Raw genomic sequence first — 25558 nt, forward strand, 5'->3', positions numbered from 1 at the left:
AGGCGTTGCCATCCTAACTATTTTGTAATTCTCAGACGCAATAATGTTGCCCAAACTTTTGCCAATTGTACCCCTTGTTACATGCTACCATTACGTACTGATTAAAGTAAATATTAATAATGGCAATGGAATTTACATTAAAAATTTGCATAATTTGAGTGCTGGGCAATTGTTAAAATGCTAACAAAATATAAAAATGCTTGGGTCCCTGCCCATATCTCTATGCATGGGGAGTAAGGCGATGATGAGGGGTAGGTCACAGCCTGACGGACTCCTTTACTTTGCTCTCTCACCTACAGAAACTTGTACCCCACCCAGGAGTAGGTAGGAAGACACTTACCGGACGGGCGTAAGTTACTCCCGGCGAGGATATATGGGAAGCGAGGAAGGTGCTGAAACCCTTCAAAGACCATTCCCATGTCCTCACTAACCGTTTCCCTTTTGTCTCATTAACACCAGAGAGTTGTTCAGCATGCTCTCTAAAGACAGATCCTCTCTCTTTCTACACCACACTACATTCACACAACATACACACCTTTTCCCAAAATTTAAAATTCAAAATGGCACATAAACGAACTGCCTCGGAGTCCCTGCCCGGGGGAGGGGAACCATAAATTCTCCCAGGAAGGACTCCCCTTTTGGCTGCCGACTCGAGAGGTGTCCTGATAACTCCTCAAACCTCCTCTTTATCAATTTCTGAAACTTTCGCGGTCTTAGTTCTAATTTCAATTCTGTGGAACACCATCTCTCCTCCTCTAAACCTCACCTTCTCTTCCTCACCGAAACACAGGTTACTGAGGCTACTGACAGAAATATCTACTCTGTTCCCTCCTACTATCTTTATTCTAATTTCCAATCCAAAGCTGGATGTTGCGCCTACGTGCGCAACGACATCACTTGCTCTCGTGCCCACGACCTTTACTCTTCAGATTTTTCACCATCTGTCTAAGACTTCATTATCATTCTAATACTAAATACATCTGTGCTCTTTACCGCTCACCTAACTCTACCAACTATGTAAAATTCTTTGACTACTTGAACTCTAAAGTGAAGCACATCTTGACCCACTTTCCCTTCGCTGGAATCTCCATCCTAGGAGATTTCAATGTTCACCACCAGCTTTGGCTTCATCCTCTTTCACTGACCAGCCTGGTGAACAAGCCTACAACTTTGCTCTCCTCAACTATCTAGAGCAGTGGTTCAGCACCTACACGTATTCCCGACCGTCTTGAAGACAGGTCCAACATACTAGACCTCTTCTTTACCTCTAACCCTTCTACTTACAATGTCATATTGTTCTCTCCGTTGGGCTCCTCTGATCACACCCTTATTTCTGTATCCTGTATATCTGTATATCTGTATTTCTGTAGATAGAGATGTAGATAGATAGATATAGATAGATAAATATAGTTCGATAGATAGATAGATAGATAGATGTAGATAGCTATATGTAGATAGACAGATATAGATAGATAGATGTAGATAGATAGATATAGTTAGATAGATATAGATGGATAGATAGATGTAGATGGATAGATATAGATAAACAGATATGGATGTAGATAGATAGATGTAGATAGATAGATATATAGATATAGCTATCTATCTATCTCTATCTATCGAACTATATTTATCTATCTATATATCTATCTCTCTATCTGCAAATGCAGATATACAGAGATGCAAATAGGTTGTGATCAGAGGAGCCCAACGGAGAACAGTTTGACAGAGTAAGCAGAATGAATTTAGAGAAATGAGAAGAGGTCTAGTATGTTGGGCCTGTCTCCAGACAGTCGGAATACCATTGTGGTGCTGAACCAGCCTTTGATAAATTAAGATTCATGAAGACATAGGCAAGAATTGGTTTACCAATAGGTGGTGGATGGATGGAATGAGCAGCAATCATGTTGGTTTTTATGTGGGTGCCAATACCATGAATCATATTCAAGAAGAGGGCTGGATAAAGTCATTGATAGTGTAGGTAAATTAAAGAATTTGAGGTTAGGATTACAGGACCACCTTGATTGTATGGAATAACTGGCCTCTTGCAGACTCCTTACGTTCTGGGTTCTTATGAGAGAGAGAGAATTGTAGTTCTTTCTCTTCTCCTTCGAGTTGAACAACATTTTAGCATGACACAGACTGACTTGTAAATATGCCATATGAGCTTTTCATTAGTTATAGCATATACCTCATCTATAATTAGGTACCCTTAATCAGAGATAGCTGAACTGGAGCACACCAGCAGTAACCACTATATATATTAGTCGACCAACCAAACCTGGAAAACTCTCTCTCTCTCTCTCTCTCTCTCTCTCTCTCTCTCTCTCTCTCTCTCTCTCTCTCTCTCTCTCTCTCTTGTTTTTACAGGTTAAAAGAAAGAACAAAACACGCCGAAAATATTAGACTTTCTCTCTCTCTCTTGTTTTAGGTTAAAAAAAAGAAGAAAGAACAAAGCACGCCCGAAAATATGGGCATAATGATGCCAGGCGACAGGTAAAAGAATAGTATGTCCAGGCAAACCCGTAGATATGAAGAAAATATTGCAGCCAACTGAAAATAATCCGAAATCTTTCTCTAGTTACATACAACAACAGAAAGGCGATCAAAAGTGGTATTGGACCTTTAACAAACAGCGACGGTGCACTGATGTAGCTGACAGCCAACATTGCAAACCTATTAAACAAATACTTTTCCTCGGTGTTTAATCTACTAACAATGGTCTTCCTCCATGAAGGTGGGCACGATAACAAACCTTGAAAATTCGATAACGAAATAACTGATAATGGAAAACCTTATCAGGCTGATAGCCGATGTTATTCGTTAACTGGAGACTTAAATATATGCGATAACCGATAACGATGCCCGATATAAATCCACAATTCCGATACTAGCTAGCGATAAGTCCGATAGGCAAAAACGATACTATATTGATATTTCAAAATGAAAAAACGCATAGATGAATTCAAATTTTCATATCTGTATTTTAGAAAACTTACAAAACCTGAAAACCACACGTTGACACGTAGCTACATATAAGAACATCAGAACATAGGAAACTGCAAGAGGCCGGGTGGCCTACACAGGGCAGCTCAGTCCCCACTACTCACGATGGGTGAGGTGTAGTTGCAGGGGTTACAGGTAGAGGCTTGATCCTCGTTATACCGGCGGTGCTAGGCACGCATCCAGTACCCGTCACTTACTGCACCCACCTCACTGCCACCTGTCGTCCTCGTCCATGTAGCTATCAGTCTACTCTTAAAACAAGCTATCGTCCCTGCACTAACTTTGTGATTGCAGTCTATTCCATTCACCCACCACCCTATTACTAAACCAGTAACGCCTATATCTCTCTAAATCTATACTTTTCTAATTTAAATCCATTACTGCGAGTTCTATCCTGCTGGCTAATTCTCAATACTTTACTTATATCGCCTTTGTTGTAACCCTTGATCCATTGAATACTTCTATCAGATCTCCCACTCTTTGGCTCTCTAGTGAATGTAAGTTTAGATGTTTCAGCTTATTTTGATATGGGAGGTTCCTCAGCCCCTGAATCATCTTGGTCATCCTCCTCTGAACTGATTCTAGCAAGTTGATGTCCATTCTGTAGAGGCAGCTCCTTTGACCCTAAGCTCCCGTGTATCTAACCCCACCTAATATCGCTGTCCATGAATTTATCTAGTCTATTTTTGAATGTGACAATTGTATTGGCATTCACCACGTGACTGCTAAGTCTATTCCACTCATCCACCACCCTGTTTGTAAACCAATTTTTGCCTGTGTCCCTGTTGAATCTGAATTTATCCAGTTTAAACCCATTACTTCGTGTCCTACCCGGTTCTCTTACCAACAAAACTTTATGAATGGTAATACTAGAAACGCCTGAACCGGTGTTGTGTTATTTGGCTTTGTTTATGTTTTATTTTGACTTTTTTTACAAACACTGGTCTCACGTGAACTGCGTATGCTCAGACCAGCAAGCGTAGACTTGTACAGTCTCACAAAGCATTTTAACCGCAATTAAGAGTTGCTGGAAGGCTAAATCAGACATACAGTGCCACTACCACCATCCCCGCTGTTTCTAGAACGACACTCTGTACGAGTTGTATTTATATGTAACTGCAGAGTGTCGTTCTAAGCTGCGAGGATAATGTTACTGTGTCCGATTCAGCCTTCCAGCAACTCTTAATGTGTTAAAAGCTTTGTGAGACTACAGACTACGCTTATTGGTCTGAACATGCGCAGTTCACGAGATACCAGTGTTTGTAAACAAAAGCGCCAGCTATTGACGATGGGACACCAAATATCACAACACCGGGTGCCTTCAATACCATGGCATGCTCACAAACGAATATGGAATATCAAATTTGAGGCAGTGAATAATCATTTTGGGGCAAAGTTAAGATTTTCTCTTCGATATAACCTTGTGTTTTAATGTTGATGATCTAGGTATGAAATCTCTTCATCGAAGATATTTCATACCCGAAGTTTTTTCATACAACACCCAGGGGCCGTATACACAAACGTTCTTAGCATCGCTAAGTGCACTTAACGGCAAAGAATCGTTAAGTTTTCTACTTGAAATGGCGCCGGGCCGCTTAGCGCTGGAGTTGGAGCACTTAACGGGTGGAAAATTTAAGGCGGGGAAGAGGCTCCCATAGCACCGTTAAAAATGTATAAGTATTGCAAAATGGCGGATTACAGCGGGAGGGAAGGCATCACCTCCTAATATATCTGCCTCGTCAAGATGAATTGAAGGCGTTTAAGATTTGGCCTCATCCTGAAATATCTGTGGACTGTGCTGAGATGAGTGGTTCGGCGAGGCGGACCTTGGAAACACTTACATGGCCATCACGACTGAAGTGGTGTTCGCCGACAGGTAAAATGCAGGTGCAACCTTCACAGACTGACAGAGATTGGTGATAACAGACGCAGGAGACCCTCCAGGCGATGGCTGGTGACCGCCTGCCGCCATCCACAGGCTGTCACTCAAGGAGCCCTGGGAGTAACCTTGCTGGAAGCCCGCAGCCAGTGGTGTGGCTGGCGTTATACAGCCCCCATCCATCGCCTGGAGGGCATCCAGTGTCTGTTATCACTCACCCAGGTAGTCTGTGAAGGTCCAGTCATCACTGGTGCACGTGTATCGTACCTGTGATCAACACCGGCAGCCACAGACTCCTGCCCAAGGAACGAACACAGGTGAGCCAATATTTTACCTCGCCAGACTTATCCTTTAGAATAGATAGATATAATAGAAACTCTTAACCTAACACACCTGTTAATCTTGTGACTGACTTCAACAAACGTTTCACCAATCTTACCAAACCCAAAACAATACCTATTTGGGTCACTGGTGTCTGTTATTTAATTTTTACTTGACTAACCTCCCAGCGGCGATAAACCAAGCCTAATCATATTAACTAACCATGGGTAAATTTATCATTGACATATAGTTATTTCAACTTGATCTGTTATTTAAGATAGCCAGTTTTAATCAAATCAACTATTATTTAGAAAAGTTGATATTTTTAACCAAACGTAAATGTCAGAAGTGTCCTAACAAAATTACATTCCTTTGCTTATTTTTAGTAACCAAACTAAATCAATTTGACGTACCGGTAGCTCTTAAACCGAACTTGCTCTAGTACTCAAGCTTGCATCACTTATGACTTTTTTCCTTTAATCCTAAATCAACTTGTTTAGAAACCGCTCTGACATACCTAACTTAATATAAGTTCACCTCTCCTAACTCAGATAAATTTCTGATTTGTGTTACTGACTATTTGTTAAACAAACATTTTGATTTTGGACGTAATTTTTTTCCCAAACTAACTATCATTCAGAATGTTGCCTTATTTTAACTTAACAAAAAATTATAAACGTCACCTAGCCTCATTGATCCTACTTAACGAACGGTAGCTATCCTTCCTGTAAAATACCTCCCAGGAATCCCTGGGTGTTGCAAAATGATACTTATTCCCATGCTAGCTAGCATTGTTGTATTGTTTTATTTGTTTTGGTCATGTCTTTTTTTTCACACTAGTTCACAGTATATTATGGCTTTTCTTATTTGCAGCTTCCTTTCTTATGAAGATCTAAAAGTGAATTTTATGATTATTCTTAGTCTTACTCCCAAATAGCTATAAAAGTTAATCAACAATGCTAAAATCTTTATGAACAAAAAAAATTGCAAATTGGTCCATGAGTCAAGAGTTTTGACTTCTGGACAAGTATAGATATAGATATAGGGCAGGTACCAAAGCATTTCTAATTGTAATGTATCTATTTGCAGTGATCGTGATGACATTGACAACAACGAGCAAGTCCTCCTAGACCTAGAGTGACCTCAAGCTGGTATTCGCCACATAACATTATTGTTTAATCATTTAGTTTTTGTCATCCAGCATCAAGCAATCATTCCCATACAGAATATAATGCAATATAAACGCTTCAATTTGCTAGAAAATAAGACAATGTTGCCAGCCCATATAGTGTGCACTGTGCAGTAAATAACTCATGTAGATAATGCCTGTTATTCTATCACATACTTCTGTCGATGCAATGTCTTTTAGTTCTTGCTTCGGGTATATTAATATTCTTATTTCTCCGACTACCATTTCCTGTGTCAATACGTCAGTCAGTTCAGAACTTTTATTTTCTAAGCTTGTGTTTTGCAATTCTTTGCCAATTAAATCACTGGACACATCTAAATAAATAATACAGATTTAATTATCATATATCAGTCCCATAAGTTTATTTCAGATGCTCTTAAAACAACATCTGTCCATTCATAGTCCAGCTTAACCTGGTAGCAGCAACAGGCCAAGTTTGTGGCCTTACCGTGTACCAGCGACGGGCCACATTTTTGCCATGATATAAATCCCCCAAAATAGATGATGCATAAACTGATCACAAATGTGTTGATATATATTATGAAATGGTTTGCGTGAGTGATGATTTTTTCTCATTTTCTTGCTCAGAGGGACCTTTGAAACATGATCCCTGCAGCTACCAGGTTAACCTCTTTAGTATAGTACACTAATCAGAAAAACATCCCGATTAATATATATATATATATAATATATATATATATATATATATATATATATATATATATATATATATATATATATATATATATATATATATATATATATATATATATATATATATATATATATATATATATATATATATATATATATATATATATATATATATATATATATATATATATATATATATATTTACTTGTACTCATATTTCAGGGCCAAACATGATGTGGAAGAAGAAATCAGTTGTCTCCATCAGTCAGGTTTGTGCCATGGCAGCTTCTCCAGCTGTCTGCAGAGGTCAGTCCATGCCATGGAGAAATTCAGCCCCAACAAGGAGATGGCATGCCAGAGATGGATCCACCAGCTTCTCCTCCAATCAATCAATCCTTGCAATGCCTTTCTCTTTTCTCTCCTTCTGTACCCATGCTTACATAACTGATCCAAGGTGCTTAAACTCATTAACCTCCTCATTTCTTCACCATTCAAAATTATTTGGCATTCTTTTCCATTCAATGCCCACTCTATATGGGCATACAAACTCTACAACCTCCTTCTACTCGCTCTAAGCCATCACTTTACTTTTGTTGACATTTACTTTCAACTTTCTCCTTTTACATACACTATCAAAAACACTGACCAAATTTGTAAGTCACTTTCATTTTCTGCAATGAGCACTGTGTCATCAGCAAATAAGATTGAATTCATCTTACTTCCTTCCCTCCCTCAGCATACATTTTACTTCAATTTCCCCAACTTTGATCTTCATTTCTCCTGCACCATCCATATAAATATTGAACAACCATGGTGACATGATGCACCCTGCCTTAGCCCTTTCATCTCAAAATGTTCACTTGTTTCTCCAGTAATTTTGACACATGCAGATGCATCCTCATAGAAGATTTTATTGCATTAAGCAATTTTCCTCCCACACCATATATCTTTAAGATGTCCCGTGTACAATGCCAATAATCTGACTCTGTCATAAACTTTCTCTAGAATACCTAGATCCATGAAGGCAGCATGGTATTTTTCCTTTTGCTAATATTTTTCTACTGCCATCTTGAACGAAAATATCTGATCCACATCCCCTCCCTCCCTGAAGTCTCCTTGTTCCTCCTGGTTTTCTCTTCTGTAAGTCTTTACAATCTCAATTAGGACTTTTCATATACCTTTCTGGGTGCCTACACTCCAACAGACTTATACCCCTACAACTCCCACCTCCCTCTCTGCCCTTCTCCTTGTAAACTGGGACCATGATGGCTTTTATCAAGTCGCTGGGACCCCCTTCCCCAGGCCACTTCACATATATTGACCATTCATATAGTAACTTCATATCCACACTTCAACACTTCTGCTGTGATTCCTCTCAATTCATTCATCATCATCATTTTCATGGACGCCTTCTCCTAGAGCTCCACCAGGATTGCCACGGCAGCAAGTTTCCATCTTTCTCTATCCAGACACTCCCTCCTTGTATGCTCAAAGTTTCTCAAGGATCTCTCACCTCTCCTAACATACTCCTGCACCCTATCCTCCATTTCACTGGAGGTCGTCCTCTAACATTCCCTCCCTCAATCTCCACACACCTTCTGGTCATCCTACTCTCCCCCATTCGCTCCATGTGGCCAAACCACTATAAAGTCTGTCACTTCACTTCTTCCACCACTCCACACTTCTTCCCTTCACCCCATGACACATTCCAAAACAACTCGTACACACTTTCATTACTTATTCCATCCATTCTACTCACACCACATGCATTCCTCAAATAAATTTCCACTGCCTGCACTCTAGACCTCTGACTTTCATTCCAGGCCCATGTTTCCTTGCATATGTGAGGGTTGGTACAACTATTGTATTTTTAACTGATAACTGATCCAAGTAGCTTAAACGCACTGACCTCCTCCATTTCATCACCATTCAAAATTATTTTGCATTCTTTTTCACATTCAGTTCCCTCTGTATGGGCATACAAAATCTACAACCTCACTTCTACTCCCCTCACAAACCATCAGTTTACTTTTGTTGACATTTTACTTTCAGCTTTCTCCTTTTCAGACACTGTCAAAATAGGCACCGTGTCATCAGTAAACAAGTTTAATTCATCACCCACTTCCTTCCCTCAGCATACATTTTTACTCCAACTTCTAACTTTGCCTTCATATCTCTCATGACACCATCCATATAGATATTGAACAACCACGGTGACATGACACTGCCCTGCCTTAATCCCACTTTTAACTCAAAATGTTCACTTGTTTCTCCACTAATTTTGACACATGCAGATGCATCCTCATAGAAAGACTTTATTGCACTGAGCAGTTTTCCTCCCACCATAATCTTTAAAACATCCCAAAATGCAATCAATCAATTGACTCTGTCATAAGCTTTTTCTAAGTCCATGAAGGCAGCGTATAGTTTCTTTCCTTTTGCTATTATTTTCTCTACTACCATCCTGAAGGAAAATATCTGATTGATTCCATCAGTTCTTGCTGCTTTTCCATTTTTTAATCTTTTCATTGCTTGATTTACTTATTCATATGTTATACTTCTTTCTTTATATACTCCTCCTCTACCTCCCCTCAAAACTGTTGTTGTTGCAGCTGCTGGACGTCCATCATCAAAATTCATAAAGTTTTTGAAATATTCTCTCCATCTCTCTTTCACAGCTTCCCCGTCTTTCAACATCTTTCCATTCTCACCCATAACTTCATTAATTTTACTTGGGGAGATATTATTGGGCTGATGCATTTCTTTCATTTTTTACTTCTTTCCAATATGATTTCCTGTTCCCTTTATATTTTTCACTTTGTTTTTTCCCAAAGTCTTTGTCATCTCTCTTCTTGCTTTCTTTTATTGCTTGTTCAATTACATTTTGCATTCTCTATATTTCTTTTTCCTTTCCCTTTTTACTTGCTCAGTCACATTTCTTTCTTGAGCTTTCTTAAAAAGTTCCCTTTTTCTTTACTATCATCTTTATCTCTTCTGTCTACCATGAATTTCCTTGTATTTTTCTATCCCTCACCACTTTCATTCCTACCATTTTTTTGTTGTAGTTAACACTACTTTGAATGTTCCAAAAACTTTTTCAATATCTATCTGTACTATCACACTTTCCCATTTTTCACTTAAGGCTTCTGCCATTTCATGTTATACTCATCTTTTATTTCTTTTCCTGTAACTTTTCTATCTTCAGTTGTAGTGACCCTTTCTCGTTCTCTCATCTTCCGTTTCTTCAGTCTACCCTTAAGTCATCACGTTCTCTTTCTTTTCTCTCCTCTCAACACACTATTCTATTTCATCAAATACACATATCCATCACACATTAATCTCTTTTATTTTGAGTCACTACATATAAATAAATGTACACAATCATTCTAATTATTATAAGCAACATTATGTTTAAGCTTTATCATCAGAGCCACCATTGTAAATATTACTGTATATCACCATTGTAAATATTCATTCACAATATTCAATACATGTATATACTCGCAAATAAACTGCTTCGTCAATGGAGTCATCACTGGTTATTAGTTGTGTCTTTTAACCTACAAGGCGGCTTTAACGGACCCAAACGGCGTTGTACCGGCTACAACGTATGCTGCCTCGAAAGCACCCAAACAGAAAGGTTTGGTTTCGCTGTAGCAACCCTAGGCTGCCGCTACATTTGGTGACCTCCGGACCTGAGTTACGGTACACCTCGGGTATTTGCTGCTGTCGCTGCTGGCCATGCTTCGTCCGCTCCGTCGCGGCCCAAGCTACCGCCCCCGGAGGATCCACCGGCCCGCAACAGGTCGCGCTCCGCCTCCGGCCCTCCCAACGTGACCTCTCCTGCCGCCGGCCAGTTCCTGCCCTCCCCCGCGCCACCTCGCCTCGGCCTCCTCAAAGTTCAGCCAGCAGCCCCCCACGCATGTGTCGCCTTACTCGCCGTGGTACCTCGCCACTCCTGCCCAGCCAGCCAGCCATTCCGACGCCGCCTACGGCTCCCTCACCCCGCGGGACCTCGCCCCACCCCGCCCAGCCACCCGCTCCTCCGGGTACCTCACCTCCGTGCATCAGCCTCTACCCGCCGCACACACCTCCCACGGCTGTCTCCCTCCTTCGCCAGCCTTCTGCCGTTGCGGTCTCCGGCTTCCCCCGTCGGCGCCTTTCTGCTCCGCAGCATCGACACTACCGTTGGTGTTCCTGAGGCGGCACTCCCGCCGTAGTATTGGCCCCGACTACCAGCAGCGCATCTACCAGCTCCGCGGACATCGAGTGCAGCGTCGACCCTACACCCACCAGTGCTCAGTGACGTGCCATGTTTGCATGCATGTGCAGTTACGCCCAGACAACAACCCTAGTGCCGTTCCGCCCCTACCCACCATCACTCTGTTTCAAACACTGAGCGAGTGCGTGATTGTGCAGTGACACCCATGGCATGTAACAAGCCATAAGTGAGTGTGTGTGTAGTGAAACGCCCTCCCGGCAGTGCTCCCCGTCGGTAGTCAGTGCTTCCCTGACATGGTTTACCGCTTAGTGCTGTGCTCCGTTACACCTCCGGGATGCCTGACGCGACTCTCGGCCTCCAGCCGCCGCGGCCCTGGCTACACTGCCAGCGCCTCTACACGCGGTCATGGCCTCCCACAACCGACACCGACCCTGCCCTAACGTGCCCCTCCACGATGTCTGGCGACGACGCTGCACAGGGCGTGGCTAGCCTCCATGCCCCACCGTCACCAGCGACAGTCTGACCCACCAGCTCACGGATCTTATCACTAAGCTACGAACAGAGGTCAACACGCTCAGGGAGGACATCAGGAGCCAACGCAGCCACTCCTCGTCACCACACAGCCACTCCTCGTCGCCACACGGCCTCCTCGTCACCACACCACCACCTCGTCACCGCACCACCACTCCTCGTCACCCCGCCGCCACTCCACCTCCAGTAGTAGCCCCTCACATAGCTCCGGCGTCTGCTACTACCACAGGAGGTTCGGCAAGGATGCCAGGCAGTGCACATCTCCCTGCGGCTTCCAGGGTTCGTCACAACAGCCCGCGCGTGGACTAACAGCTCAGCGTCGCCAGCACACCTCGAAGCTGTTCCACATCTTGACCCACTCTCCCGCACCAACTTCCTCATCGACACTGGAGCCGAGGTCAGCGTCCTCGTCACAACAAGCCAGAGGTCCTTACCAACCATCGCTCGCCTCTACGCTGCTAACGGCACGGGGATCCCTGTTTTCAAGAAACAGACGCTCCAGCTCAACCTCAACCTTCGCAGGTCGTTCAGTGGACCTTCTACGTGGCAACAGTTTCACAACCCTATCCTGGGCGCCGATTTCCTGTCTCACTACAATCTCCTGATCGACCTCAAAGTCGCAAACTCCTGGATCCCTTAACATCCGTCTCCACCAGAACGAGAGCAGCAGCAGGCGAAAGCACCCACATCTCCACCATCAGCGCAGGCAACCGGTTCGCGTCCCTCCTCAAGTCCTTCCCGACGCTGACGCAGCCCCACACAGCGAACAAGCCTGTGAAGCACCACGTCACACACCACATCGAGACAACCGGACCACCAACATACGCCAAGGCTCGCCGCTTAGCTCCAGAACGCTACCAACAAGCCAAGGCCGAATTCGAGTCGCTGATGCGCCAAGGTGTTATCCGCCCCAGCTCAAGCAACTGGTCGTCTGCCCTCCACGTCGTGCCCAAGAAGAACGGTGACATACGACCATGCGGCGACTACAGAGCCCTCAACTCGCGCACCGTCATGGATCGCTATCCGGTGCCGAATATTCAGGAGTTCTCCTCACAGCTTGCTGGCTCCACCATCTTCTCCAGGATCGACCTCATCAAGCCTTCACCAGATCCCAGTCAACCCAGCAGACATCCCGAAGACAGCCATCGTTACACCTTTCGAAGCTTGTACGAGTACGTACAGATGCCCTTTGGACTCAAGAACTCTGCCCAAACCTTCCAGAGGTTTATGGACGAAGTGCTGCGAGGACTGACATTCTGCTTCGCCTACATCGACGACGTCCTCATCGCCAGTCCTGACGCCGACACACCGCCAACATCTGGAGCAAGTTTTCACCGTCTTCAGGACTATGGCATCCAGATAAGCGTTGAGAAGTCAGAGTTTGGTGTTACCTCAAATCGACTTCCTCAGCCACACCGTCTCTCCTTCAGGCATCACTCCCATCCCTTCCCGCTGCGACGCCATTCAGCAGTTCCCGAAGCCGACAACTCAGCGCCAGCTCAAGCAGTTCCTCGGGATGATCAACTACTACAACCGCTTCATTCCACGCTGCGCTCGTCTCAGCCACTCTACTCCATGATCAAGCCCTGCAAGAGAGGCCAGTCCGTCACACTCGCCTGGACTCTCCAAGCTGACGACGCCTTTCTCAAAGCCAAGGTGGCACTGAAGGCTGTTACCACACTCAGCTTCCCTACTCCAGACGCCACTACTTCAATCTCCACGGATGCCTCAGACACCGGCGTTGGAGGAGTCTTGCAGCAGCACGTAAACGGAGCCTGGAGACCCATTGCATTCTTCTCACAGAAACTCAACAACGCCGAGAAGAAGTACAGCGCCTTCGACAGAGAACTTCTCGCCATCTACAAGGCTGTCAAGCGCTTCAGATACTTCGTCGAAGGCCGGGAATTTCATATACACCGACCACAAGCCTCTTGCAACCTTCATCAACAACAAGTCCACCTACTCTCCCCAGGCAGCTGCGCGCATCGACTTCATCTCTCAGTTCGACAGACATCCGGTACGTCAAAGGCGAAGACAACATACCCGCCAACGCTCTCCCGTAACATCTCTGCAACATCCTCCTCCCTCATCGATTATGCCGCCATTGCTGCAGACCAAGTCGACGACGCCGAGCTACAGCAATTGAGGATAACCCCTTTGTCGATGAGGCGAGTCTAATTCCCCAGGACCAACGTGCACCTGTACGCTGACGCATCTACCGCCACCATCCGGCCCTACCTGCCGAAGAACCACCGGTACCCACTCTTCCGCCAGCTGCGACCTCTCTCACCCCGGGATCCGAGCGTCACAACGGATGATGTTCTCACGCTTCATATGGACGGGGATCAACAAGGACGTCAGAGACTGGACCCGCACCTGCGTCCAGTGCCAGGCTTCCAAGGTGACGCGCCACACCGTCTCGCCTCCAGCAGCGTTCACGCCCGATCCTCCAGACTCGAACACGTCCGTCGACCTCATCGGCCCACTTCCACACTCCAACGGCTACAAGTACCTCCTCACCTGTGTTGACAGGTTCACACGCTGGCCCGAAGCTGTCCCGGTCGAAGACATAACAACGGACACCATCGCCAGAGCCTTCGTCAACACCTGGGTGTCGCGCTTCGGTACGCCTCTCAGCCTCACATCCGACCGTGGAAGCCAGTTCGAGTCGAGCCTGTGGAACAAGGTCATGTCCATCCTGGGGATTAAGCGGATCAGAACCGCCAGCTACCATCCTCAGTCAAATGGCCTTGTCGAGCGCTTCCACCGCCAACTCAAGGCCTCGCTGGCAGCAACAGTTCAGGACCGCAGCGACTGGACTACGACTCTGCCTCTAGCCCTCCTCGGCATACGGACGTCCCTCAAGGAAGACTTCGGCCACTCCTCTGCAGAGCTCCTGTACGGCACCACTCTCCGCCTCCCAGGAGAGGTTCTCTCGCCCACTCCTGGCCCTCCCTGCGACATACAGGACTACGCCAGGAACCTCAAGGACGCAGTGCAGAGACTCCAGCCAGTGCCGCCACGTACATCACCATCCAAAACGTTCGTGAGCCAGGACCTCGACACCTGCACACACGTATTCGTGCGAGTGGACGCCACAAAGAAGCCTCTGCAGCAACCATACGATGGCCCCTTCACCGTCATCAAGAGGACGCGGAAGAAGGTCACCATTGACCGCTACGGCAAATCCGATGTCATCGCCATCGACCGGGTCAAGCCCGCGTACCTCCTGCAGCCAGATCCTCCACCCACCAACACCGTGTCAATGTCCCCCAGTCCAGTGCTTACAGACAAAATCCAATGCCGCAAGAAACATGTAACGTTCCTCCTCCCTCGTCACTAGGGGGGGAGTTATGTAGTGACCCCTTTCTCGTTCTATCCATCTTCCGTTTCTTCAGTCTACCCTTAAGTCATCACGTTCTCTTTCTTTTCTCTCTCTCTCAACACACACTCTTCTATTTCATCAAATACACATATCCATCACACATTAATCTCTTTTGTTACGAGTCACTACATATAAATAAATGTACACAATCATTATAATTATTATAAGCAACATTATGTTTAAGCTTTATCATCCACCATTGTAAATATTACTGTATATCACCATTGTAAATATTCATTCACAATATTCCAATACATGTATATACTCGCAAATAAACTGCTTCGTCAATGGAGTCATCACTGGTTATTAGTTGTGTCTTTTAACCTACAAGGCGGCTTTAACGGACCCAAACGGCGTTGTACCAGCTACAACGTATGCTGCCTCGAAAACACACAAACATAAATGTTTGGTTTCGCTGTAGCAGCCCTAGGCTGCCGCTACACAGTATTTCTAGTTTTCCTTCACCGTTCTGTTCAAACACCCACTTTTGCAAGATGGTCAGAGCCATCGAACATCCCGCTTACTACCTTCGCGTCACAGATATCCTTTCTCAGTCTTCCATCTACTGCCACATAATCAATCAATCCTTTCTGCTCATAATCATTCCCCCTCCTCCATGTGTATATGTGGATATAGGCAAAAGTAATAAAGCCCCACACATCAGAAGTTGTATTGCTTTGCCTGGGTTATGCAGATGCTGTAGTATTAGTGGAAGGACTTTGCCTGATCCTAAATGACTTTGGTATGGAATGGAAACTTATCATTAAACAAAATAATGGAAATTCACACCAGCAGTAGGACAGCGGATACTGGGAAACAATATCTTAGAGGTAATAGAAACACATGGTTATTTAGCATTTGAGATAAGCAAGGAGGCCAGGGGAGAAGGCACAAAGAAAAGTAAATGAGGCCAAGGTAAGGAAAATGACGGATGTTAACATCAGTGGTAGAGAAGGGAAATTAGCCAGAATGAATATGGAAGTTGCCTTTGGATGGGGAAGGTAGTAACCCCACAGCTATCTTGTATGGGTCAGCAGGACTAACACTGAAGATGTCGGGAGATTAGAAGTCATTCAAGACCAGTTGGCATGATAGTGTTAACATGCTCTCAAGGAAATGGGTGGAGCTTCTGAGAAAGGTTAACAAAGGGAAGCTGAGTTTCAAACGGAGGAAATGAGTGAACACCAGTGGGCAAATTAATATAACACTAAATTCAAGACAATCCCTTTGGAAAAGGAAATATACAGAGAGGAAAGCATATGATGACACTGGAGCAGAGTGAAACAATGTGAATGGGAGACCTGTCAAAGATAGTTGAGAAAAGTGGCCTCAGTGAATGAAGAAGTACCTATGCCTATCTATAGTACAGCAGATAGGTGTAGAAGCTCGGGAAACATTAGAACAGTTTATAATAGTACTAGTGATTGTGTGCCTTGAACCACTGAGGTAAAGATATACCAGAGTAACCTGACAAAGTTTATATATCAAAATAAATAAACAAGAAAGTCACTGAACACAGAGTCTGAAATTATGGTAGCCATCTCGTGAGGCTAATGCATTATGTGTTGTATGTTGGTCTCTGAATACAGTACAGTGACAAACAGCTTGAATATTGAAGAAACTTCAAACTATTGAAGAGTGTGAATTAACGCATCTTAGTACATTGCATTTTTGGCAGTAGAGGGTCAGGTTAGGTTGGCTATAGGCATAGGTGGGCACGATAACAGAAAACCTTATTCCGATGCCCGATAACTGATAATGGAAAACCTTAACGGTGATAACCGATATTCGTTAACTGGAGACACAAATATAGGCGATAACCGATAACCGAAACCCGATATAAATCCACAAATCCGATACTAGCTAGCGATAAGTCCGATAGGCGAAAACGATACTATATTGATATTTCAAATAAAAAAACAAAGATGAATTCAAATTTTCATTACCTATATTATTTGAAAACTTACAAAACCTGAAAACCACACGTAGACACGTACCTTTGACAGTAATGCTAGAAACGCCTGATCCGGTGTTGTGTTGTTTGCCGTTCCCACCGTCAAAGGCTGGAGTTTTGTTTACAAACACTGGTCTCTTGTGAACTGGCCCATCACTACTTATTCAGCTATTCTTACTTATCACCATTAACACTTTAACAGTCACTTCAGTAAAGAAGCACTGAAGCACTGGGAACCGGAACACTGGCACTCACACCGTCTTTCGAGACGCAGCTGAGAGCCACGCACCACGCCGCCATTACACAAGCCGCTGGTCTCTGTTTGCGCTCTTTACAACGGGATCACAAATTTCAGGCAATGAATAATAATTTTTTGGGCAAAGTTAAATGATTTTTCTTCCTGATATAGTGGTTTTAGAGTCTAACCAAAAAAATGACCTAGTGTATTATTGTTGTGATCTAATTATGAAATCCATTCACCAAAAATATTTCATACCCCGAAGTTAAATACATACAACACCCAGGGCGGTATACACAAACGTTCTTAGCATCGCTAAGTGCATAACGGCAAAGAATCGTTAAGTTTTCTTCTTAAAATGGCGCCGGGCCGCTTAGCGCTGGAGCTGGAGCACTTAGCGGGCGGAAAATTGACGGCGGGAAGGGGCTCCCATAGCACCGTTAGAAGGCATAAGTATTTCAAAATGGCGGATTACAGCGTGAGTGAATTAATCACCTCCTAATATTTAGGACTCGTCAAGACGAATTGGAGGCGTGTAATGATTTGAAACTCATCCTGAAATATCTGTGGACTGTGCTGACCGTGCTGAGATGAGTGGTTCGGCGAGGCGGACCTTGGAAACACCTACATGGCCATCACGACTGAAGTGGTGTTCGCCGACAGGTAAAATGCAGGTGCAACCTTCACAGACTGACAGAGATTGGTGATAACAGACACTGGAACCTTCAAGCGATGGCTGGTGACCGCCTGCCACCATCCACAGGCTGTCACACAAGGAGCCCTGGGGTAACCTTGCTGGAAGCCCCGCGGGCCGCGGTGTGGCTGGCGTTATACAGCCCCAGCCATCGCCTGGAGGGCATCAGTGTCTGTTATCACTCACCTTAAATAGTCTGTGAAGGTCCAGTCATCACTGGTGCACGTGTATCTTACCTGTGATCAACACCGGAAGCCACAGACTCCTGCCCAACGAACGACCCCAGGTGAGCCACTATTTGACCGCGCCAGACTGATCCTTTACAAGATTCAACACTTAAAACCTACCCCCCCCGTTAATCAGGTGACGGAGCGGGCAGGCTCCGTTGTGGATACTGGTGTTGCTCGGGGTTGTATCGAAGCACATCACCACGACTTGATCGCACATGCCCCAGTCTTCAATGATTCATAAACAGCGGTGGCGGCTGCTTCACCTGTTCCGACTGGCAGCCTGGGCATTCCCAGGGCTTCTCCACTCATTGTCCAGTGACGAGGATGGCAAACCTGTCTCCTCGACTTCCGTCGTCTTGCGGGAGGATCTTCCCATCCGAATGCACTGTGAGGGGAGTCTGAGGTCTGAAGGACTGCTTGATTTCCTCCGCCAAACAGGCCCGGCATTTTGCTCTTGACTGATGGATGGACTCCTGATTGAGGATGAGCTCCTTGGGGTCGTGACCCAAGCTACTGGCAGTTGTGGCCACAATCCGGAAGGCCTGGCGGCTGCTCACACCCATACGATCCAAGGTCCCAACCAGGTTGGAGGATACGACCGTCTTGGCAAAGCCATCTTGATATAAAAGCCTTAGCCTGGGATCGATGACGTCACGCGTTGGGTCCGCAATGCCTCACTCACTAAAACTCTTCTAATTTCTCATCCACCTTTTTCACGCTATCCACTAACATTATTAATAGTATCATTATGATAACTATTATTGTTATTATTATTATTATTATTACCTTTTAATTATTTATTATTTATTATTATTATCATTATTATTATTATTATTATTATTATTATTATTATTATTATTATTATTACTGTACATGATTGCATGTATTAGTAGTAATTTTATATTTACTTCATCTTGTATAGTAAATCTAGATCTCCATTAGTTTTTTATTTATTTTTAATTTAGATCCTGGTTTCTCTAATAAATGTATCACTTACCTTTATCCAGATATAGCATTAGTCAGGGAAATAAAAATATTGATGAAAACATACCATTTACTTTAATGGAAAAAATAAATCAATAATATTTCAGGAGTAAATATCAGAGTCAAAACAATATTTGTGTAGATAAATGTTGTGCCCCAAAATAGAAAATATGCTCAAGAAAAAAGGGCAATACGTAAATACTGAAAGCATTTATATAAATCAATCCCTACCACTCTACAGAGCATATAATTTTTTTTATCATCAGTCACACAACCATCCTCCATTGCAATAAAATACCTACATTGATCCTTAATTGAAAATGTCTTAGAGATAACCTATATACTGTCTTCTAAGACTCTTTCAATGTTGACAGCTTCCTTTTTTATCGTCCTTTCGGCCTACTGTATCATTGTATGATTTTGTGAAGTTATTCAACAAAATATTTGTCTGAGCCAAATACACATCCTCAGAAGTTGACTTACTGATGTATTACATGGACAACATTCCTCTACATCAACCAGAGTCCTTGAAAATTCAGTGATAACCTAACGAGGGCTAGTCGTTGGTTACTGGTGCACTGAATAAATTCTGTCTTAAAATTGTTTAGGAGGCTTGAAATATTTGATAGGTGTGGATACACACAGACAGAGTGAAATCTGTTGGCCATTTCAAGCCTCCTCTATCAAGACTGTGGAGATACTGACATTCTTCAGAATTTCTGCCTCCATTACTTTATCAAGAGAAATCCGACTCACACACAGGTCACCTTAAGTCTTTCCTGACTACATGAGCTACATAACCAGCAATGTACATCATCACACTTTCATCTTGCTTTGACAAACTCTGCTCTTTGACATACTTCTCAACACCTTGAATTTCTCAGACAGTCTACGGATTCAGAGTGAGATTTAGATTCAAGTTGAGAGTGGTTCAATTCAGTGAGAGTTAATGGTCCAAATTTTGATGAACCCATTGAAAGAACATTAATAACTTTGATTTTCCTCTCAGATTCCATTACTTGAGCAACAGCCACATTATAATTTGCACCACTCATTTTCATGTATTGTCCAAATCTACCTTCCAGTTTGTCTGTTTGGAACTTTCCCAACAAAACATAGCGAAAGTCATGGTCTTTCAAGAGGTAATCACATAACTTAACTAGGGTTGCTGTAGTGTAGCTTCAGAGCAAAAGCTGTTTCTCGAGCTGACCAATCCTTTCATGCTGCACCAATTCCATTCCTCCCAAGCTGCAAGCCACTGAACAAAGGTAGTGAGAAACAGCAAGTTTGGATCTGTAGATGAATCCTGCCTGATGGGGTCACATTGCTTGACGGAGGGCAACACCTTTATCTGGAGTTTTAACATTTACTATATGCCACCATGACATGATTTGTTGCAAGAAAGCAGCAGTGCCTGACACACCTGGCAAATTCATAGTTTCAGTGCAGCCACATTCTTTTCATCAAACAACCTCACAACAAGCTGTACATTCTGCCTTTCTAAGTTATTGGGGAAAAGTACTTTTCTGATAAGCCTGGAGCTAACTTCACACATTTCTTTCTTTCTTTGGCATACAGTTCTTTCAGTGGCTGTAAACACTTCCTCTTGAATTGTGAGGTTGGAAGGTGAAGGTATTACAAAAGTTTGAATGGGTTTCTTCTGATTGAACCAATTATTTCGTATACATTTTAGCAAATGGACTGAATCAAACAGGAGGAAAAGTTGCTCACTTGAATCATAGGGATTTGAAATGGAGGGTAAGAGGCCCATCACATAACTTTTCAAACATCTTTCTATTAACCCTGTTATTGTCAGAAATCAATGAAACAACTTTATATCAATATCATGTAGGAATGCCAAAACTTTGTGTGTTAAGTCAAGAAGGGTGTCAGCTGTCAGTTTGCAGACTGGATACAAAGCAACAACATGCTTGTGCTTTGATAAAGTGATGAAATCATGAAAGCCTGAATTATTGTTGCTGGTTCATCTGAATTCACAGAAGCAACATAAATTTTCCCTCCTTTATAAGAAAGACCCTTCTTTACATGTATCTCATCAAGCAGTACGTTCACCAGTTTTCTTCACTTTTCAGACTAGAAAATGTTTCCTTCAGAAACAGTTCATGTGAATTTTCTGTATTTAGACACTTAGCACCAGTAGATATACTCAGTTTCTAAGGTAATTAGGGTGAGGAAGAACGAGAACTCCACTGTCACGCAGACTTGTGTACAGTGATGGATTGGTCATAAACACACTGTAAGACCAAACCAAAAATCACAGCTGTATTTCATACTATCTTTGCAGATCAAACCTAGTTGTTCAGCACAGAACCACATCACTTTCTTTTGGAGCTCATTTCATCATTGTCAGTTTCAAAATCTCTTCAATAGTTTCTTTACACTGAGTAAGTTTATCAGTGACAGTTAAAAGTTGATGCAGATTCAAGATTAAGGTGACTAAGTAAATTCTCAAATTTTGACCACAAATCACATGCATTTGCTTCTCTAAAAGCCACTTCAACTTTCTTGGTTTTAAAGTATTATTTTCAATCCAAAATGAAAATTTTAAATATGACAAAACTTAAAAGTACACTGTTATCTTAGGTTGGCCATAGCAGTTAATTCTAAGGAAAGACACATAGTCATCACTGGAAAGATGCAGCCAACCTTTGAAGGCTTTTCAGTAAATCCTTCACAAAATTCTTTAAAGCTGTTTATTTGGTCTTTCTCAATCCAATCACTGAACACCATTTCATCACGTTCAATTAGCTTGTCTCTCCTTTCCTGTGGAGTGGTGCGAGGAGCTGGTATTTCCTTGGACATATACTTGGGCTGGTTTTCAAAGATGGTTGGACAAGCATCTTTATGTAGAGATAGCCTGCCTCTCTTTGCTGTTACTACAGTTCCATCAGCGCGTGTCATACTGTCTTCTGTAATGATGAAACGTTTTTTGGAAGTGCTTGGAACAAACAATTGTATTTTCTGTTGGAGTAAAGTCTTTCCTGTGGATAGCCCTCATCCACTGCTGCCGTCGCTGTTCATCTTTAGGGAAACTGAACGCAGAGGCATCTGCAGATTTATAGTTGGACTTGCATCCTGGCACACAGCATGACCTCGGCATCTGCAAATACAAGTTTTATGAAACCTTGTAGCAACAATGTGATAGGCAAGTTATTGAAAATATTATGGATTTATTTATAGGTTGGACCCTTTCCAAGTGTGGATCTGTCGATGCCTCTTCTAAGGCCAACCCCCTTGTTTGGGGAATCTGAGCCTGGCATATAGATAGCTTTTTAATAAATAACAAGTGGTAATCAAGATTAGAACCCGTTTGGAATGTATAGAGTAAAGATTGTATATTAAAATATAAGTTAATATAATCAACTGATATCGCCTTTAATATCTACTAAATTTTACATTACTCGTTTTTGAGCAAATGCGTTCATTTGAGTGTAAATAAAGTATATACTCATATCTAAGTAGTTAGGTATAACCTAGAGAGACTACACACACACACACCTCAACAACCCTCACACAATGCTCAATGTTAATTAATACAGTCTAATATATTTGTCCTGGTAGGTATGTCTACAACCTGCACTGAATAATTATCCTGAAAACTTTCTATGATCTTATTTTCTGCAAGTACCACCTACAATTGTTTCCCAGTTTGCTGAGGCAGGATCAAAATCCCGTATAATAAGTGCCCGCCTAGAAATCCCTATTTACCTCACCTACTACCTATAATGTCATCTACTTCAGGTGACTGATTTGGTGGTGTATACAAAGCTCAATTCTTACTACCTTGTTTTTATTTGCGCTATCATCAACCCACAAAGATTATATTCTATCTGATCCCTAACCTAACTAAGGAAATGTGTTTCTCATGAAAGTCACTACACCCACACTATTTCCTATCAGCTCTCTGATTAATATAGGTATATGGTATACCCATCTACATCATACTCTTTCCTACTCTCCTTAAACTTTTCATTATATAGGTATCCATGCCTCTATAATACATACTACATAAATCTTCCTCCATTATATAACTAAATAACGCATCCTTCTTGTTTCTCAGGCTTGTGGCCTTAGCATAAACATTTCAAGTATATCATCCTAGATGTTCCCTTTTCATAATTCTGTTCTCACCTGTTGGCACGTGGCTACAGTTTCTAAAATCTATACAGTAAGTACTCCGTTGCTAATCCTATCTTGTTTATTCCTATCACCTATCAGTCATATATTAATTTTTTATGCAATGTTAAATTTTAAATTCTCACCTTTGAAAGACAGCTGTTTCACAGGAAGAACTAGTCAAAAGTAGTTGCCAGGAGTAACACTAGCTCACAGGATCATGCTTATGCCAGCCAACCAGAGATGCATATGTATGAAACCGGTCCATGATGCCTTGCAGTAGATTCAGTCTACCTAGAAACAAAGTGATAATTAACATGCGTATTGTCAAGGTGTATTATATCATTCACCTCAGCAAATAGAAAATTCATAAGAACTTCCATCATCAGTTATTACATTTATAATTTAATATCCTGAAAAGGGAGATATTTTACTTTTTTTATATCAGGGGCTGTGGCATTCATCACGGTGTTTGGAATGATATGACACATGATATTCACGGGTTTTTTAAAGTTTTATTCAGTACTATGCTAATAAAGTACTGTACTAATTCCACAACTAAATAAGTTTCTCACCTTGTACATGGAGTGTCACTGTGTTGGAGCAGAGTACATCCGACCACCACAATGTTTGAAATGCAACTGACGCTCCTTGTCCCCCCCCCTCCCGCCGGCCACCGCCAGCCAACGGACCCAACGCGTGACGTCATCGATGGTTTTCGCGGCCAGGCTAAGGCTTTTATATAAAGATGGCTTTGGTCTTGGTCCCCCTCGTTCTCGTGCGCTTTGGTGGAGAAGCGCCCCCACCGTCAGAAGATGAAATCGAGCTGGGATTCCGACGGGAAGGACTTGAGGACTCGGACAAGGAAGACTCCACTGCAGCACCCACTTCCAGAGGTGGCGAACGTTCACGGGCAGCTGCCCTCTCACGCCGACGGACAGCTTTCTTTAGCTTCTTGTCCAGTCCCACCATGGAGCCGCGTCTCCCTTTCTCCCTCTGCGCAAGGAGGAACTTTTTGTTCTCGTCAATCGTCATCAGGGTGAGGGCTTCTGCGTGGGTGCAGTCGAAAAGGTCAGGGAGCCTTTCTTCGAATGCCATTTGTTTATTGTGTGGTGCAGATCCTGGATTCCCCTTGCTCTTTCCGAGGAGCTTCCATTCATTGAAGAGAGCGAGGACTTTCCTGCTGATGCTTGTCTCAGCGATGGTTGGGATCCGGGCCCAGACCCAGAATTCCTGCACTTCCTTTGCCACCGCAGCGGCGCTTGCCCCAGTCGTCTTCTTTTGTTCCTTGTGCAGGTTGAAGAATCGCCGAAGGACATCCCCACGACTGGGCAGCTTTGAACCAGTAATTGCTGTAGCCAGTTGGCCTACCAGCCAAACACTGCTCTGAGAGCGAGTCGTCGTCATGACCTGAGGAGAAATATGGAATGAACAGATGCCGGTGTGCTGAAGCCTACATTTGGTAAAGGCATACAAGTGAAAAACAAGACAGCAAAGCAGCTCAAATCACTACGTAGACCGGACGGAAGAGTGAAATGAATAGCAAGCCAAGATTTCTATGATCGGGGCCTGATCCCCGATAAAAAAATCTTTAGGTTAAATTCACCACCTTGAAATATCAACAGATTGGCCTGAAATTGTGCATGTGGTACTTTTTCACAACAAGGCAGCATACAACCGAAGTAGGCAAGAAAATACAAATTCTGAAAGTTTACCCTATTCCCTGTTGGCACCCTTGTGTGTGTGTGTGTGTGTGTGTGTGTGTGTGTGTATGTATGTATATATATATATATATATATATATATATATATATATATATATATATATATATATATATATATATATATATATATATATATATATATATATATATATATATATATATATATATATATATATATATATATATATATATATATATATATATATATATATATATATATATATATATATATATATATATATATATATATATATATATATATATATATATATATATATATATATATATATAGCAAGTCCATTATAAGCGGTGAAAATTAAAAAAAAAAGTATAAAAATACCGACGAACATAAACGTAGGTACAGTAAACTCTCGATATAACAGACTAATTGGGGGGGAACGTAGTCGGTTA

Source organism: Eriocheir sinensis, chromosome 60 (assembly GCF_024679095.1).
Source record: "Eriocheir sinensis breed Jianghai 21 chromosome 60, ASM2467909v1, whole genome shotgun sequence".
Taxonomy (NCBI): domain Eukaryota; kingdom Metazoa; phylum Arthropoda; class Malacostraca; order Decapoda; family Varunidae; genus Eriocheir; species Eriocheir sinensis.